Here is a 16,832-nt window from a genome sequence, read left to right as displayed (position 1 = left end):
TTTCCTAACATCCAAGCTAAACTGCCCTTGCTGCAATTTAAGCCCATTGCTTCCTGTCCTAGCCTCATAGGTTAAGAGCAACAAGTTTTCTCCCTCCTCATTGTAACAACTTTTTATGTACTTGAAAACTGTGATGTCCCCTCTCACTCTTCTTTTTTCCAGACTAAACAAATCCAATTTTTTCAATCTTCCCTCATAGCTTATGCTTTCTAGATCTTTAATCATTTTTGTTGCTCTTCTCTGGACTTTCTCCAATTTGTTCACGTTTCCTGAAATGTGGTGCTCAGAACTGAACACAATACACCAGTTGAGGTCTAATCAGTGCAGAGTAGAGTGGAAGAATTACTTCTTGTGTCTTACTTACAATACTCCTGCTAATACATCCCAGAATGATGTTTGCTTTTTTTGCAACAGCATTACACTGTTGACTCATATTTAGCTTGTGATCCACTATGACCCCCAGATCCTTTTCCGCAATACTCCTTCCTAGGCAGTCATTTCCCATTTTCTATGCGTGCAACTGATTGTTCCTTCCTAAGTGAAGTACTTTGCATTTGTCCTTATTGAATTTCATCCTATTTACTTCAGACCATTTCTCCAGATCACTTTGAATTTTAATCCTATCCTCCAAAGCACTTGCAACCCCTTCTAGCTTGATATCATCCGCAAACTTTGTAAGTGTACTATCCATGCCATTCTCTAAATCACTGATGAAGATATTGAACAGAACCAGACCCAGAACTGATCTCTGTGGGACCCCACTCATTATGCCCTTCCAGTATAACTATGAACCACTGATGATTGCTTTCTGGGAACAAGTTTCCAACCAGTTATGCACCCACCTTAAAGTTGCTCCATCTAGATTGCATTTCCCTAATTTGTTTATGAGAAGGTCATGCGAGACAGTATCAAAAGCCTTACTAAAGTCAACATATGTCACATCTACCACTTCCCTCTATCTACAAGGCTTGTTACCCTGTCAAAGAAAGCTATCAGGTTGGTTTTACAATATTTGTTCTTGACAAATGTCAAATGTTGACTGTTATTTATCACCTTATCTTCTAGGTGTTTTCAAATTCATTGCTTAATTATTTGCTCCATTATCTTTCCGGGTACAGAAGTTAAGCTGACTGCTCTGTAATTCCCCTGGTTGTCCTTTTTTCCCTTTTTGTAGATGGCAACTATATTTGCCCTTTTCCAGTCTTCTGGAATGTATCCTGCCTTCCATGACTTTTCAAAGGTAATTGCTAATGGCTCAGATATCTCCTCAGTCAGCACCTTGAGTATTCTAGGATGCATTTCATCAGGCCCTGGTTATTTGAAGATATCTAACTTGTCTAAGTCATAAAAAATATAAATATAAGACAGCAAACAATACAAATGTGCCATATTCAGATAGTGATAGGTATGTAAAGTATTCTTATGTAAAGCTATATTAAAAAACTCTGGTTAACTAATGTTTGGTAAAAAAAAGTAAACTAAACTTTATTACCTCTTGTGACAAAGTGGGAATTTTCTGTAATATTTTTAGGATTCCTCTGTGTGCCTCAGTTTTCCTCTCTACTTTTCTTTGCTACCCAGTGGCTGCAGAAGGGTTAAACCTGCAGAGGCAGAGCAAGAGACATGAACCACCTGGGGTGAAATGAATAGGTACTTAAAGAACTAGCTGAAGCCAACCCAGATCCAGGGTTGGCTCCAGGCACCAGCACGCCAAGCTCGTGCCTGGGGTGGCAAGTCACGGGGGGTGCTCTGCTGGTCACTGCGAGGGCGGCAGGCAGGTTGCCTTCAGTGGCATGCCTGCGGAGGGTCCGCTGGTCCCATGGCTTTGGCGGACCTCCCACAGGCGGGCTGCCGAATCTGCGGGACCGGGGACCTCCCACAGGCGCGCCGCTGAAGACAGCCTGCCTGCCGTGCTTGGGGTCGCAAAATACCTAGATCTGCCCCTGCCCGTATCAATGGAGGATCCAGAAGGACAATAGCAGCACCAAAGACTGAACAATTAACATCTAACAGATAACTCTGGCAGGCAGAGCATGTGAACTCAGCATGGCTGGGAAGACAGTGAACCGAGAGGTGACAGGAAGGGTATAAGTTGGCTTTTGAGAGACTGAGCAGTTCTCACCTGGGACTGACCAAAACAGAGAGAGAGGGCCAAAAACGGATTCCAAGGAAGCTTGGCCAGGCAGAAAGCTGGTTTGGCCAGGATGGACTATGCTAACTTCAGGACTTCCCGATGTTGCGATCCAGCTGAACTAAACCCTTACTCTGTTTTGAAAAGGCTGCCTGGTGTCACTGTAAATACTTGCTGAGGTGCACTGGTCCCTGAAGAGAGTCTCTCTCAGTTGGACTTGCTCACAGCGTGAAGCAGTAGTACTGGAGCCCAGAGGCTCAGTCTCAGAGGCATTGTGACCATGTGGCCTACCATTAAGGAAGATGGGACCCCTTGGAGATCTGGCACACTGAAGGGGTTCCTCCGAGGGACTGTTTAAAACCTGGGACATAACACAGATCCTGTGGCTCTGTGACACCTCTATGGTTTGAATCCTAGCCAAGAGCAGAACCAGCCTCAGCATTTTTGGGTGGAGCTGCAAATGATTTATTGTTTCACTCACCAGTATAAACAGCTTCTATTCCCCATCAAACCACTATTCCTGGAGCAGACATCAGTGTTTTGGGGAGAGTCAGGGAGGTGATTCTTGGAGGTTCCCCATAATTTTTATTTGATTTATAATATGTATCAAAGTGCCTGACAAAGGGTCTAGGTGTCTTCACCATCTTAAGCAGAGAATCATACTCACATGCCTAATAACAAGAATAAACTCCATCAGCTTCCCCAGAGCAGACAGAACCAGCTGGAGAAAAGGCATGGCCCCATGCAAATCCCCACACTCACCACAGCTCTCCCTGCACAAAACCAAGGCAAAAAACAAACATATGTCTTTACAGCATTGCTTAAGGTCAAGAGATTGAGCTATTTTGGACCAAGAGGAAACTTGAATTCGAATGCCTCTTCTGAAGAAGATCCTGCCAACAGCTCCCTCTGCTTTAAATTGAAGATTCATATGTTTTGCCTGCAAACTCTAGTACAACCACCACCACATTACGATCAGCAGCTGAATGAACTAGCAATATCAGCATGGTCACCTGTTTCAAGGGTACCTTTGCTCATAGTCCCACAATCATTCATGTACCACTTGCTGGGTAACAACATCATAAGACTCCACAGATGTAAAACCAAATTGGAGCTTCATAAAGAGAACTATTTACAGAAATGCTGCAACTGCAGAATGACTTCCTGGTGCCATCCTCAAGCTCTTCCCTCTGTAACCTGTGCTTCTCTCTCCAGTTCCAAGCAGGCTTCTACATCTTTCCTTGTAAGAATCACGTCTCTCATGCAGGTTTCTGCTAGGGCCAAAGGTTACCAGTATATGGCCCACACTAGGAACAGAACCTCTAGTTCCATCCCATTGTGACCTGTTAGGCCTCAATCCTTCAAATATGCTGACCTTTGAACAGGTCTCCCACTTCTTGTTTGTGCTGCTGCTGTTTGTGAGGGACTTGCTTCCAATCGGTTGATGTCTCATTCTGCAGGGTGCTACCCTTTTGATTCTCTGTATTGTTCCTATCCCTCATTTCTGCTGACTATGTCAGGCAAGATGATGGTTGAGACCCTATCCCTGGTCCTCACCTGGGCTCCTTCTTTCTGTACTACTCTGCAGTTGTCTTCAGTTCTGTCTCCACTGGTGTTCTGAGTCTATAGCTAGCTCATAGAGTCTGCGTCTCACTGCAGGTTGGACTTTTGCCGTTTGCTTTGTGTGTCTATTTGATGGCTGGACCCAGACCTGCTCCATCATTCATAGTAGCCTCAGATTCTCGGCTCCTTTGCTGTAGTTGCTGTATACTTTGCTTGGGTATTTTCTTAACTGTTTGTGTGCTGTCCACTCTTCCTCCATTGGGTTGCAGCAGATTCTGGGACTCTTCACGGGAAGCATAATTTTGGTTTTCCCAGCCTTTAAGCTCCTATGCTGAGCTACTCTCTAGTCTCTAGGAGGGTGTATTGCAATGGTCCAACCTTTCCAGGTAGGGTCCCTTCCCATCTGTTTTGCCTTTTCCATTAATCTCTTGGCTGTCTTTATTACTAGCACCACCTTCCTTTTGTTTTGTGGGTAGCCAGGGACAGATATGTTCAAATACACACTTGTCACTGCACTGTTTGATTTCTGCCGCAGTATACTATGGCCCATTTTCTGAACTTAGCATGTCAGGTATGTCATGCCTTGAAAAATGCACCTTCAGTTTCTTGAGCTCAGTTCTGGCTTGGATCCTTCAGATAGTCCACTTTCTAGAGAGTGGAGCAATAATCTACTGTGACTATGTAGTTCCTGTCATTCAAAGTGAAGAGGTCTGTTCCAATCTTTCATCAGGGTGAGGATTTCATGAGGCTAGAAAGTCTCCTTCTGTTGATCATTTTACTCTTTGGACACTTCATACTGTTCCATGTTTGCTCTTAGATGACATTCATGCCTGGCCAACAGATACACTCCTGGCTCATCTCAGGCATGCCTCTATCCCCAGGTATGAAGCATGTATCCATCTCATGATTTCAACTCTTAAGTCTGCTGGGTTTACTGCTCAGTTTCCTTTAAACAAAAATCTCATTTTGCAAACATTGCTCATCTCTCACTTGGTAATTGGGTCATGTTTGCTCCTTGTAATCTGACCAGCCCTAGAATATGAATAATTTTCTGCCTCTAGCTTCCGATCCTGTTCAATGCTTTGTGGGATTGCCCAAAATGCTCAATTAGACAAGTAAAGGTAGTCTATCAACATGCTACAATCTCTCTTTTTCCAGATAGCCACCTGCATTATACTGTGGGAGGTATGCCTTGCTCAGTATACCTCCCACCAGTACCCATTTCCCCGGGCAGCACCTTATCCTCATGTCATAGCACTGCAGTCTCAATAACATGCATTATACTTCTGTGGGTGCACTCACTGACTTCATGATGCTTTCTAATGGCTTATGATCAGACTACACATCCACCTTGTGCCCAAAAGGTGAACTGTTCCATACCAAAGAACGCAGCCAGCAGCTCCTTTTCTATCTGAGCATATCACATTTCTGTGTCAGTGCTCTACTAGGAAATGCATTGGGCTGCAGAGTTTGAACCACCACTGATTGCAGGCCTCCTTGTGAGGAATCGCACTATAGCTGCTCCACAGTATTGTAGTACTTTAGGACTGGTGCCTCACATGGTTCTATTTACTCTGAAATGCACCACTTGAATGGTCAGAGAACCCAGGAACAGCAATCATGCTGTGTTACTGTCTCACAGGATTCTGATAGGTGCAGGCAGAAGCTGGAAAGCTAGTTGGCTATCCCTATAAGTCAGTGGCCTCCCTTCATATCCTTCAGTGTGGCCATTTCTTTAATGGATCTCAGTTTCTCAAGGGATAGCGAAGTGTCTCAGAGGTCAGATGTTCAATGTAAAGGAACCTCAGTTCTCATCAGCTTCATCTGGTCTGCATTCAGCCTAATATTCTACTTCTAGCACCTGTTTAGGAGTTGCTGCAACTTGGTATCATGGCCCTGGATTGCCTCTTCCTTGAGATCTCCTCCTTCTATAATAAGGATGCCATTTTGCTGCCAGGAGCTTCCTCTAATCACTGACTGACTATACTGGATCACCTCTTGGGCCATGCTAATCCCCATAAGCACTAGTATCAAATAATACCTTCCAAAAGTGTGGGGAAAAGATTATCAGGTAGTTTATCTATCTCAAGGCATCTATTCTTGATTTCACAAACAGTGAACACTTTTGCCTTGGATAAATCGGGCACTATGTGCTCTACTGCTGATAATGGGTATTGACCTGACTTTTCATTGCTCTGTTCAAGGGTTTGGGGTCAATCCAGATTCTCAGTTTACCTGATGGTTCTCCCACCACTACTAGGATGCTGATCCACTGTGCACTAGTTTCAGTGGGTGTAGTAATGCCTCTTTTTAGGCTTGCCAGTGCCTTTCTTCAGTGGCTCCACCCAGGTTAATGGAACTCTTGTGAGACTATCATAACACAGCTGCATGTGGAGGTGGTTTTTCTAATTTCAGCTTGCCCTCTCGGTATCCATGTCCTTGTATTCTGTTGGAGTGCTGGACACTGCCTCCAGGAGCATTCTCTCTTCTGTCATGTTGAAGATATTCTGCTATCATATTGTGATTAAATCCATGGCTTGCATGCCCTGCTCCTCAGCAATGGATGGTACTCCTGTGTGTCAGCTACTACAACTGAGCAATAATCTCTTGTTTAATAGGTTTCTTATCAACAGCCTGTGTTTGTCCACTGGCCTCAGAATGGTTTTATTGGAGAGCTGGAGATTTACATTTCTTCGATCTCATATTGCTACTTTTCAGAGTCCCTGATTATATTGCAGCTTGCGCCACAATCCATCTGAAATCAAATTGGCTGCTGATTGAATTGCATAGTTGTCATAGGCATCAACTCGGTGGTTGCTCCAGTGCTGGAGCGCCCATGGGGAAAAATTAGTGGGTGATCTCCACCCACCAGCAGCCAAACTCCCTGCCGCACCTCACCTCCGCCTCCTCCCCTGAGCATGCTGTGTCCCCGATCCTGAGCCTATCTCCCAGTGCTTGCTGCTACTAAATAGCTGTAGCAAGCTCTGGGAGGGAGGGAGGAGGAGCAGGAATATGGTGCACTCAGGGGAGGATGCAGGGAAGAGGTGGGGCTGGGGCAGAGATTTGGGGAAGGGGTTGGAATGGGGGCAGGTCAGGGGTGGAGTGAGGGTAGGGCCTGGGGCCGAGGTAGGGGGTTGAGCACCCACTGGTGCCAGAAGAAGTCAGTTCCTATGATAGTTGCTGGCTGTTTTCTTTTGCAGTGCTTGTACAGTGAGAGTTGTTAGAGCTGTTAGAATCACACTGCAAAAATCCTGCTCTTCATTGGAAGTCTACATCCTCAGTCATCATGTGCGGCTGCTTTTTTATTTCTGGGATGGCTTCAGCATTGGGACGTAACTACTTCATGTTTCTCACACTCTGCCCATAGGTTGGTGGGGGGGTTTCTTTCTGCCTTTCATTTTGCTTTACATAGTACAAACACTGGACGATGCCTACATTCTTGGCCAGTCTGTCCTGTTTCCTGGGTTCCTTTAGTTTGAACACAGGTACTTGTTCTGCACATGAGGCAGTCATTGTTTTGATCCTTTTCCTGGACATTTCTTTAGGGTTAGAGCTGTTTCTCTCACACTCCCTTGCGAACTGGAATTGTATGTTCTACAGATGATCCTGCCTTTAGTTAGGGAATCTTTAAATGTCTCTGAAGTGATATGTGGTACCAGAGTCCTTAGCTCTGTAAATTCAAGTATCTATTGCCTCTTCTGCTTCTTGCTTTTTTGTTAGGAAAAAAAAGATGTTCTCTAGATTTGCATATTGTCTGAGGTCACAGTACTCAAACAGCGTTAGCAGCTGTTCCAATATTTTGTGTTATTTCTGATACTAGTGTCTCACTCACTTCTTGTCCTCCTCTCCTCCCAGCATAAAAGATGGAGATAGAGCTTTTAAAAAAAAATTCATCTTTATTCTCCATGATCAGCTCTTTATACAGACTCAGTTCTGGCTTCCACTGCTTACATACTTGTACAAGGATTTTGTTTGGAAATCCAGCTTTCCTGGTGTTCTGAGTCCTTCCGCGCTGCCTGTTTGCTCTGTTTCTAGGTGCTGCTTTGTTTGCCTGTTAATCGCACACTTGCTTGTTGGGAGTCTCATTGCCTTCCACTGATGTGAAGTGGAGATGCATTCCTCCCCCATGCCTCTTTAAGGACTCCTGGATAGTGCTGGAAGTCAAGGCAAGGCAAGGCAAGGGGGCAGTCACCCCTCTGACCTTGGCTTCCTCCCTCCAAGTTTACAGGTCTATATGTTCCATTATATCTTTGATCATTTGCCCCCTCGTTACAGGATAATATAATCACATACGTTCTATTTACTGACAACTTTGCTCCCCCAGAATTTTTCTGAAATGATGATCCTACAAAGCAAGTAAGCAACCCTTGTTCATTAGATACTGGGAGAAGAGGAAACAGTTTCTCAGAACAAAAATATGCTGTTCGGTTGAAGCCAATAGAGAACAAATTTTGAAACCTTGAAAGTTGCTGCATAAACAGCCTTGTCTCCTGGCCAGCTCTAGGAAAACATTTCCAAGGCTCTAGCTGAGAGTTTGAGAGTCAGAAAACATCATCTGATTAATTAATTTCAATGTTAGTGATGGCCTTAATTTGGCAAGTTTGTAAATATTGCTCAGGGTAAGAAAAGAAGGTAGTATGCCTGATCTCTTCAGGAAGTGCTCTGTTGTTTTTTTTCCTCCCCTAAGGTCTTGTGTAAATATCACACTTGCTTTTACGTCAGGATTTTTCTATTAGTTTAATCGCAGTTCAAATACAGAAATGTCTCTTGTGTTTTTCCTCTTGGACTCATGCCTCAGTTGCATTTCTTAGTTAGGTTAGCTCTAATGCGTACTTTGGATATAGATCAAATCCTTTTAGCAGTCATAATACTTCAAAGTATTCTAAATAAATATTTTAGAATCTTTAAGTTTTACTAGGGAAGAATAAAAATGATAAGTAGAAACTGAATAGGGGCTTGGGACTGGTAACAGAGCTTGAAGGTTTTATCTCTAGGCCAGTGGTATTGAATCTGGTCCACACAAGTAGCAGCTAGCTCTTTTTTCTCTGATGGCTTTTAAAAAATGACCCATATGAAATAGGTCTCATTACAATTCCCAGTGGACAGGTTTCCACATAAAAAAAATCAAATTTGGCAGCCTTGATGAGCACATTGCAAAGTGCATATACAAAAACTATCTTGGACTCCAGGCTAAAAGGGAATAAATTATGAGAACTGATCAGTTTCAGAAATTGGATGGCCCATCCAATACTCATTGAAGTCAATGAGAGTCTTTCCATTAGAGTTCATTGGAGGTTCAGCTCTGCCCCAAGTATAGCAAGTATTATATAGCTTGTTGATGCCACACATGGAGCCAAAGATGACACCATATTCTTTGGAAGAGGCATCTGGAAGAGAACTCATGCTGAAACAACTCATAGAAAACAGACTTATTTATGTCAATAGGAGGTAGCCATAGGTGTTTGGACAGGTGTAGGATTTGGCCCTTTCACAGAAAGATTGTACAAAGAGTAATCAATTTAGAAAGTGATATTTCACACAAATTTGTATTAAGATGTTTGGCTTGATGAGAAAATGGAACTGAATAAATTATAAGAAATGGAAATTCAGTTGTGTATTTCACATTTCTGTAACCCCAATTTGCCAAATAGCCACACCTGACTTTAAACTTAAGATATAATGTGTAAGTTTGAAATTCTGACAAGAAAAGTCCTTGGTTTGTACTTGCAGCTCCAGAGCTGTATGTTTCTCCATGATCTTTGGTCCCACAAAAGTCCCATTTCCAGTGGAAATAAGTCCCTTAGATCTAATCTAAAGACCCTGGCAGTTCAAGAGTTGCCTTTGAATTAGCATTGGGAAATTTATGTGATCTTTTATTACAGAGAATCATACCTAGAGCTGGTAGGTAATCTGTTGCAAATAAAGAGCTTGTCAAAATATCCCACTCTTTGTTTTTAATGAAAGTAGTAAGAAGTTGTGCTAATCTCACGCCCCCCACCCCGATTGTTCAGACAACTGTAGAATTGACCAGAATTTCAAATTTTAAACACACAATTTGATGACATATTGATGGGAATGACAATTTGTGAAATATTTTCCCATTTGTCCAAATAGAATTGAGACTTTTGGCATTTTTTGTACTGAACAATTTGTGAGTAAGTTTGTTATTCACCCAGTTCAAATTATCACCTAATGAATGGGTACCAGAAAAAACACACCTCTTCTCAAATATCAGTGGAGGACTCCAACCAAAAACATGTAAAATACCACCCCACATACAGTAAGAGTTATGGTTAGAGTATACACTCAGTGTCTGGGGATAGCACACTAGGCCTCAGCTGTGTGATTCAAGGAAAGCTGTAGCTACCTGGTGCTCTGGGCTGGGCTTCCACATTGATGGAGGTCCATCCTGGCTGTAATGGAACCTCCAGTGAGGCATGAGTCCTTGGAGAAGGGGAGACAGAATTGGGGGCAACTGGACAAAGAGGAGTGACTCCCTACCCCCACTACAGAGGGGGACAGAATGGGGGAAGGCATACAAGGAATGAAGGAAGGAAGAGGAGGAGGAAACCTGGCCAAGGCTGAAAGGGGTAGGCAAGCTTTTCTGTTATCAATATGCAGCACTGGAAGTTTCAGGGTGACACATTTGAATCCAAGTATTCTGGGCAGTTGCTGTCAGTTATGTAAATATACAGCCTAGTTATCAAATAGGCCAATTTGTGTATTGGCTTATTTGCATAAAACCTCTAGATTTCTACTCTTTTCCCTTTGGGGGTATGATTCACATTGGACAGACTGAACACTACCATCAAAAATAGCACACTTATGTGACCATGGTCACTCGAGGAGTCCCACTGAGAATGCTCAATCAGGGCAAACTCCAAAGAATGGGGTACACAATTCCCAAAACTGGTGGTTTATCCTAATTAGATTCACCAAGTTAGTAACAAAACAGCTTTTGTAATATCTTATGGTTACCAAGACGCCCAAAATACAGTTTCCCTTAAGCAATTCAGCCTTGGGCTCCCACCTAGACAGCCAAGTCAAATATAGTGAGGATTACTTAAAATCTTACTCACCATATATAAAGTTCTACCAGTGCCAAGAGATCAGACATGTTACCCACTGAATCAATTCATATTTCAGATTTTACCCTAATACACACTTATGCCCAATTCTTATTAACTAATCTAAACTTTATTTTAAGAGAAAACAGTTACTGTGGTTAAAAGATCATACATACAGCTATGAATAAAGTTTAGATTGGTTTCTTAGTAGAGATGGTGAGGATGCTGATTTATAAAAGTCCTTCTGGAATCAATTTTTAAAAAAGTTATAGTCCAATAGGCAGTCCATATGTAGAGTTTAAGTTCTTCCATGAGAATTTGCAGGGATATTCCAGCATAAGCCTGGAGACCTCAGTTTTGTGGCTTGAACTTCCCCCGACAAAGTTTAAGCCTCTGGATAAACAGAATCAGGCCTGAAGCTTCCTTTATAGTCCTCTAGCAAGCTGATAAAGCTTGTGTCAGCAAACAATCACAGCAGGTATTCCTTGGATGAAGAATACATAAGATATATTGTTGCTTTAAAGTAAATCTCCGTTTCCTAGACACACACCAGTAACTAGCTGCATTCATTAATATAAGGTAATTAACCATTCAATCAGTTCATAGACAGTTTACTACAAACTCCAAAGAGAAATATAGACAATGAAATAACACCCCAAGTTTCATCTAAACATTAATATTCCTTTTTTCATCTCTGAATTTTCCTCATTTACTGTAACTGAGTGACTTGTCTGTGTCTAAGAGCATACTGCCTTTTGTTTTCTATGGAATGTTCTGTATGTGAAGGTATATAGCTAGCATGTGCAGCTCTAGTTTTCTGGTACCCCATGTCATGGGATGTTTTAGCTGCCCTGGGTTAGAATATGATGGACAATGTGCATATAATGCATTGTCCCTGACCACACAGGAGAATTACATTCTCCCATCAGACAAATATAACTATATGTTTCATGTGTACTTTTATTTTAAAACTATAAATATTTAATATTTACTAAAATTGAACTCATGCAGCTTCAGTGAACATTTGCAGAGAAACATTTATGCGTGCTATCAGTGGTCTACACATGCAAAATGCATCCACTTACCAGTTCTGTTCATGTAATTATGGGAATTTATTTATACCAATAGGCATATCATAAAATTTTGGAGTGCAGGTTTGGAGGCCCCTTTGAAAAGGTGTCTGCATACACACATATATGCACTGCATTGCATATCTTGCTTTATGATTTAAATTCACTGCTTTCTTTTCAGGTTCAGATGAAATTTCTGAAATGCAAATTAACTGCTCGCACTGGTGACTGCAGGGGAGTGCAATGCTAAGCAATACACTTTCCAGTGCATCTGACTTACATCTTCTTGGGCAAAGTGAAGTGTCGGGACAATGCTCGATACACAGCCTTGTCTATACTACCTCTTTGCATCACCACTGTGCGCTGGTGACAAATGAGCGAGTGTACATGCAGCCTTTTGCTGTCCCAAGCTACCTGGTAGTTTCCTCTTTGAGTAAGCTGGGTGGTGGGACTCAAAGATAAAGTGAAGTGGCTCAGAGTGGGAAAGCTGGCCAGAGAAGAACTGAGGTTTGTTTTTTGTCACAAGGAAGGTTGTTTATACAAATTACCCAATGTGCATTTCAAAATATTTGCTTACTACTGGTGTATTTCTGGACCCATAGATAGATTAGTTTAGTACATAGTTTCATATCATAGGCCCAAAAAAGGCATTGAGCTATATCCATTATGAAATAACCAGCAAGCACATCCAGCCCAACATCTAGCTGATCCACATCCGGCACAGTGTCAAGTGACATTGATAAATAAAACATTGTTCCTGCTGTCCATGTGATTTCACAGTGTTCATTGGCCTTTACTCACCTACCAGTCTGAAGTCCATGGAACACAGAAGCATTAGTTAGCTGTGATTTCACATATTTGTCAGTGTGGAATACTGTTGAAAGGTAAAATAAAACACTGGCTTTAAGAGACAGTGAGTGAATTGGGTATACGTGCTTATTTCAGCAAGAAATTAAGGTTATTTTCTTCATTAACAAAAATGAAATAATTAAATTCTCTTTTCCAATTACTGACAATAACAGGAAACATTTTTGAACATTCTAAACATCTCCCTCAAGACATGCCAAAATACAAAAGAGTTGGACTGTTTCTAGCAGAACATGACTTAAAGTCACAATACCATATAGACAAACTGGCAGCTGGCATAGCAATGATCAGCAAATTTAAATTAAGAAGGGTTATTACTAATATGATTGGTCCCAGCTGCTAAGGGATTCAGGCAGGTTTTTTCAAAAGGTGAATCATGGAGGACAGGATAAAATAGAAAGTTTGCATGTTGCTCATGATTCTTTCTAGGATCTGGATGATAGATCCTCCAGAGATTTTCCTGTAGGAAGGATGATGATGACAAGTGTTAATATTTTTTCAAAGGGTAACTTCACAAAAAAATGATGTTATTTTCCATAGGTCAAGATGACTACACAATTCCTAAGGAAGTGAAGAATCAGGCCTTCTATCTACTTTGGTAGACTGAAGTGTTTAGCTTCTTAATATGGATAAAGGAATATAAGAATTAAGACTGATGTGCAGTCTGCTGAAGGCATGGGTAATGAGATAGCTAGTAATGAGGATGAAATACACAAAATCACCACCTAGAGTCAGTACCAGGATTACCATGACGCCAGGCCCAGAGTCAGAAGGGGCCCTAGGCAGCCCGATCCCCTGGATGGCCGAGTCAGTGAGGAAAACTACCCCTGCCCTGCCTCTTCCCACCCACCCCTTCCCCTCAAAACCCCTCCCCTGAGGTACACATCCCAGGGGACTGAAGCAGGGGTCAGGCACGCCCTGCACTCACCAGGCAGCAGGAAGTGGAGCAACCTGGCCCCAGCCTGCTCCCAGCTGTGTTGCTGGAGGGTGGTTCCCCCTCTGCCCCAAAGTCCAGGAGCCAGGGGAGCAAAGCAGAGCAGAGCGGGCTGGGGCTGGGGCACTCCACTTCCCAGGCCCGTCCTGCAATCACTGGGCAGCAGGAAGTGGAGCAACCCAGCCCCAACCCACTCTGATCTGCTGGCTTGTGCAGGGGGGTGGTTTCTCCTCTCCCAAGCCTGGGGAGGAGATGGAGCCATGGGGAAGGGGCATGGGATGGGGAAGAGAAGGGGCAGGAAGTGGGGGTGGGGAGGGAAGAGACAGTGGGTACAAAGGGGCTGGGGTGGGAGGAGATGGAGCAATGGGGAAGAGGCATGGAATGAGGACGAGAAGGGGATGTGGAAAGTGGGGAAGCTGGAGCCCAGCATGCGGCATCCTGTTGGCAGAAGCTGGGGCTCCCCTGTTAAGCAGGCTCACTGAACCCTCACTCTGACAAGCCCCACCTCCCCTGCATCCGTACCACCCCAATGAACCCCCCCAGACACCCACCCCACTGAGCCCCAAACACCTTCATCTGGATCCCCTACAGAATCCCATTGGCCCTGCACCTAGAACCCCATAATGAGCTTCTGTTCATCCAGATCCCCCACTGAGCCACCCACACCCAAATTGCCCCACAGAGAAAACTCTTACCCCAACCTGGATCCCCCCACACTAAGTCCCTCTGCACGTGGATCCTGCTGCCCAGCTGAGCCTGCTCATCCACATCTGGTGCACCTACACAGGGGGCCAGGGCCCCAGAGAGTTTCTGGAGCAGGCCTGGCCCTTGCACTGTGTCAGGGTTGGGTGCAGCTTTACTGCTGAGTCCCTGGCCCAGGGTGGGGTGGTGGGGAGGCTACAGCGTAATCTTCCACCTCAATGGAACCAGTTGCCTGTGCTCCCCACTATCATGTTGGAGCCTCCACATTTATTTATTGACAAATAAAATGTACAGAATTTTAAAATACTGTGCACAGAATTCATTTTTTTGGTGCCAATCCCCTCAGGAATATGGGGTGCTGTGCAGCTGTGATGGTGGGGCTGTGAGGAAGGTGGTGGGTAGTGGGGAGGTCTGTGGGCTCTGGGTGAGTAGTGTGGTGTGCAGGGTGCAGTGCAGTTGTGGTGGGAGGCCAGTGGGGGAGGTCTCTGGGCAAGGGGGAGCTGGGCATAAGGGTGGGGCACTGGGCAGGGAGGTGGTGTGGTGCGGGCCCACCCTCAAGGGGAAGGGGCATGCTGGCAGCACAGGGCTGGGGAGGCCAGTGTGTGTCTGGCAGCTGCAGGTTTGTAAACAGTGCCCTCCTGCTGGGCTGCACAGAGTGGGGCTGCTCCTGCTATGCCTCTTTGCCCCCAGCCCGCCCTTCCCTCTGGAGACTGACCATCCTGCCCCCAACCCCTGCACCTTGCCCCATGGTGGCCCACAAATATGTTCGGCACCAGGCCCACAAAAAGTTAATCCGGCCCTGCTGAGAGCCAACAAGTACATAAGGAAAATTCCATTGTTGTATGCAGTATTACCGTAGCTGTGTCGGTCCCAGGATATTAGAGGGAAGGCAGGTGAGGCAATATCTTTTATTGGACCAACTACTGGTGGTGAGAGAGACACGCTTTTAAGCTTACACAGCTTCTTCAACTCTGGGAAGGGTACCGAGAGTGTCAGCTAGGTGCAAGATCAAACAAATAGCACATTCACCTTAGAATGTGTGGTTGTATTGAGCTGACACTCAATACCTTTCACAGACCCGAAAAGAGCTCGCTGTAGCGCCAAAGCTTGTTTCTTACCATGAGAAGTTGGTCCATTAAAATATATTACCTCACTCACCTTGTCCCTTGTATGGAGAGATGGCAATTTATCACAAAACACAGAAAACAGATGTAGATGAAAACCTGCAAGTGACCAGTCTGCCAGAGGGTCTGACTGCTATTCCAAAAATGGATTCCTCTAGCATTAAGAGCACAACTGTCTACAAGTGGATGCTCACAGAATGGGAGCACTACTACCATGTAAGTGGGGAAAGACAGAGGATCATTGTTCTCAGTGAGAAGAGTTTCAGGAACAAGGCTTCAGGAAGCTACAAGAACCAATAAACCTGTGACCAGGAGGGAAATAGTTTCTACTCTCCCCCTGCCTGAATTTCTGTGTGAGATGTACACAAGCAGCTGGGAACTGGTGTCATATTTCATACAGGAAGTCTACATGCCAGAATCAGGCTGTGGCCTTTCTTTCCTGCCAAGGAGCATGGGTTGATGACAGGGGTATAATAGGGTGACCAGATGTCCCAATTTTATAGGGACAGTCCCGATTTTTGGGTCTTTTTCTTATATAGCCTCCTATTACCCCCCACCCCTCGTCCTGATTTTTCACATTTGCTGCCTTGTCACCCTAGGGTATAAACATTTTCAAAGTGGATCCAATTCTGCTCCCACTTGCTCCAGATTAGTGATCAAACCCTCCTTAGGGAGCAGTTGGCTGTTTAGGGGCATTTATATCCCTGGCATCTGAAATATTATTATAATGCTGTAGTTCTTAGAAAATTGGGCAAGAATGTATGAAATAGAAGACAAATCTGGAAAGCTTTGCACTTTGTACAGATCTACAATTTCTTCTGCATTTTATGCATGTGGGAGCTATTGCAGGGCCATTATTTTGTATACATTATTGTTGTTACTGCAAGAGTGCTTTATGATTTGCTACAACATTTCCAGGTGTGACACACCTACAATGTAGGTTGCAACCTGAACTAGAAAGGACTAAAATTGTGCAATTGCAATCTTATTTTCCTAATGCACAAGGGAAGTCTGTATGGAAGAGAATGCATATTCAGCCCTTTGGATGCTGTAATTTAAGTTAGAGGATCAAGGTGTGGAAGAAGAGAGATGGCATTGAGAAGACTTCTAGCACCTCCCTATAATACTCCAGAACAGCAGCACTACAGGGATCTCCCAGGAGCTATTAACATAAATTAGATGCTACCAAACTGAAAGCAGAGTGGTCATCTCTAATGGAGCTCATATTCTCTTCAGTTATAACTAAACCATCTCCACCAGAACCAACTTACCTCCAGGGAGCATAAAACTCCCCTAAAGAGAGAAAATTGCCTGTCTTGGAATATACCAGTTTGCGCCCAGCAACAGATAATTTCCAAAAGAGTATCTCTGAGT

Source organism: Chelonoidis abingdonii, chromosome 9 (genome assembly GCF_003597395.2).
Source record: "Chelonoidis abingdonii isolate Lonesome George chromosome 9, CheloAbing_2.0, whole genome shotgun sequence".
Lineage (NCBI taxonomy): Eukaryota > Metazoa > Chordata > Testudines > Testudinidae > Chelonoidis > Chelonoidis abingdonii.
Note: the sequence above shows the minus strand (reverse complement) of the source record.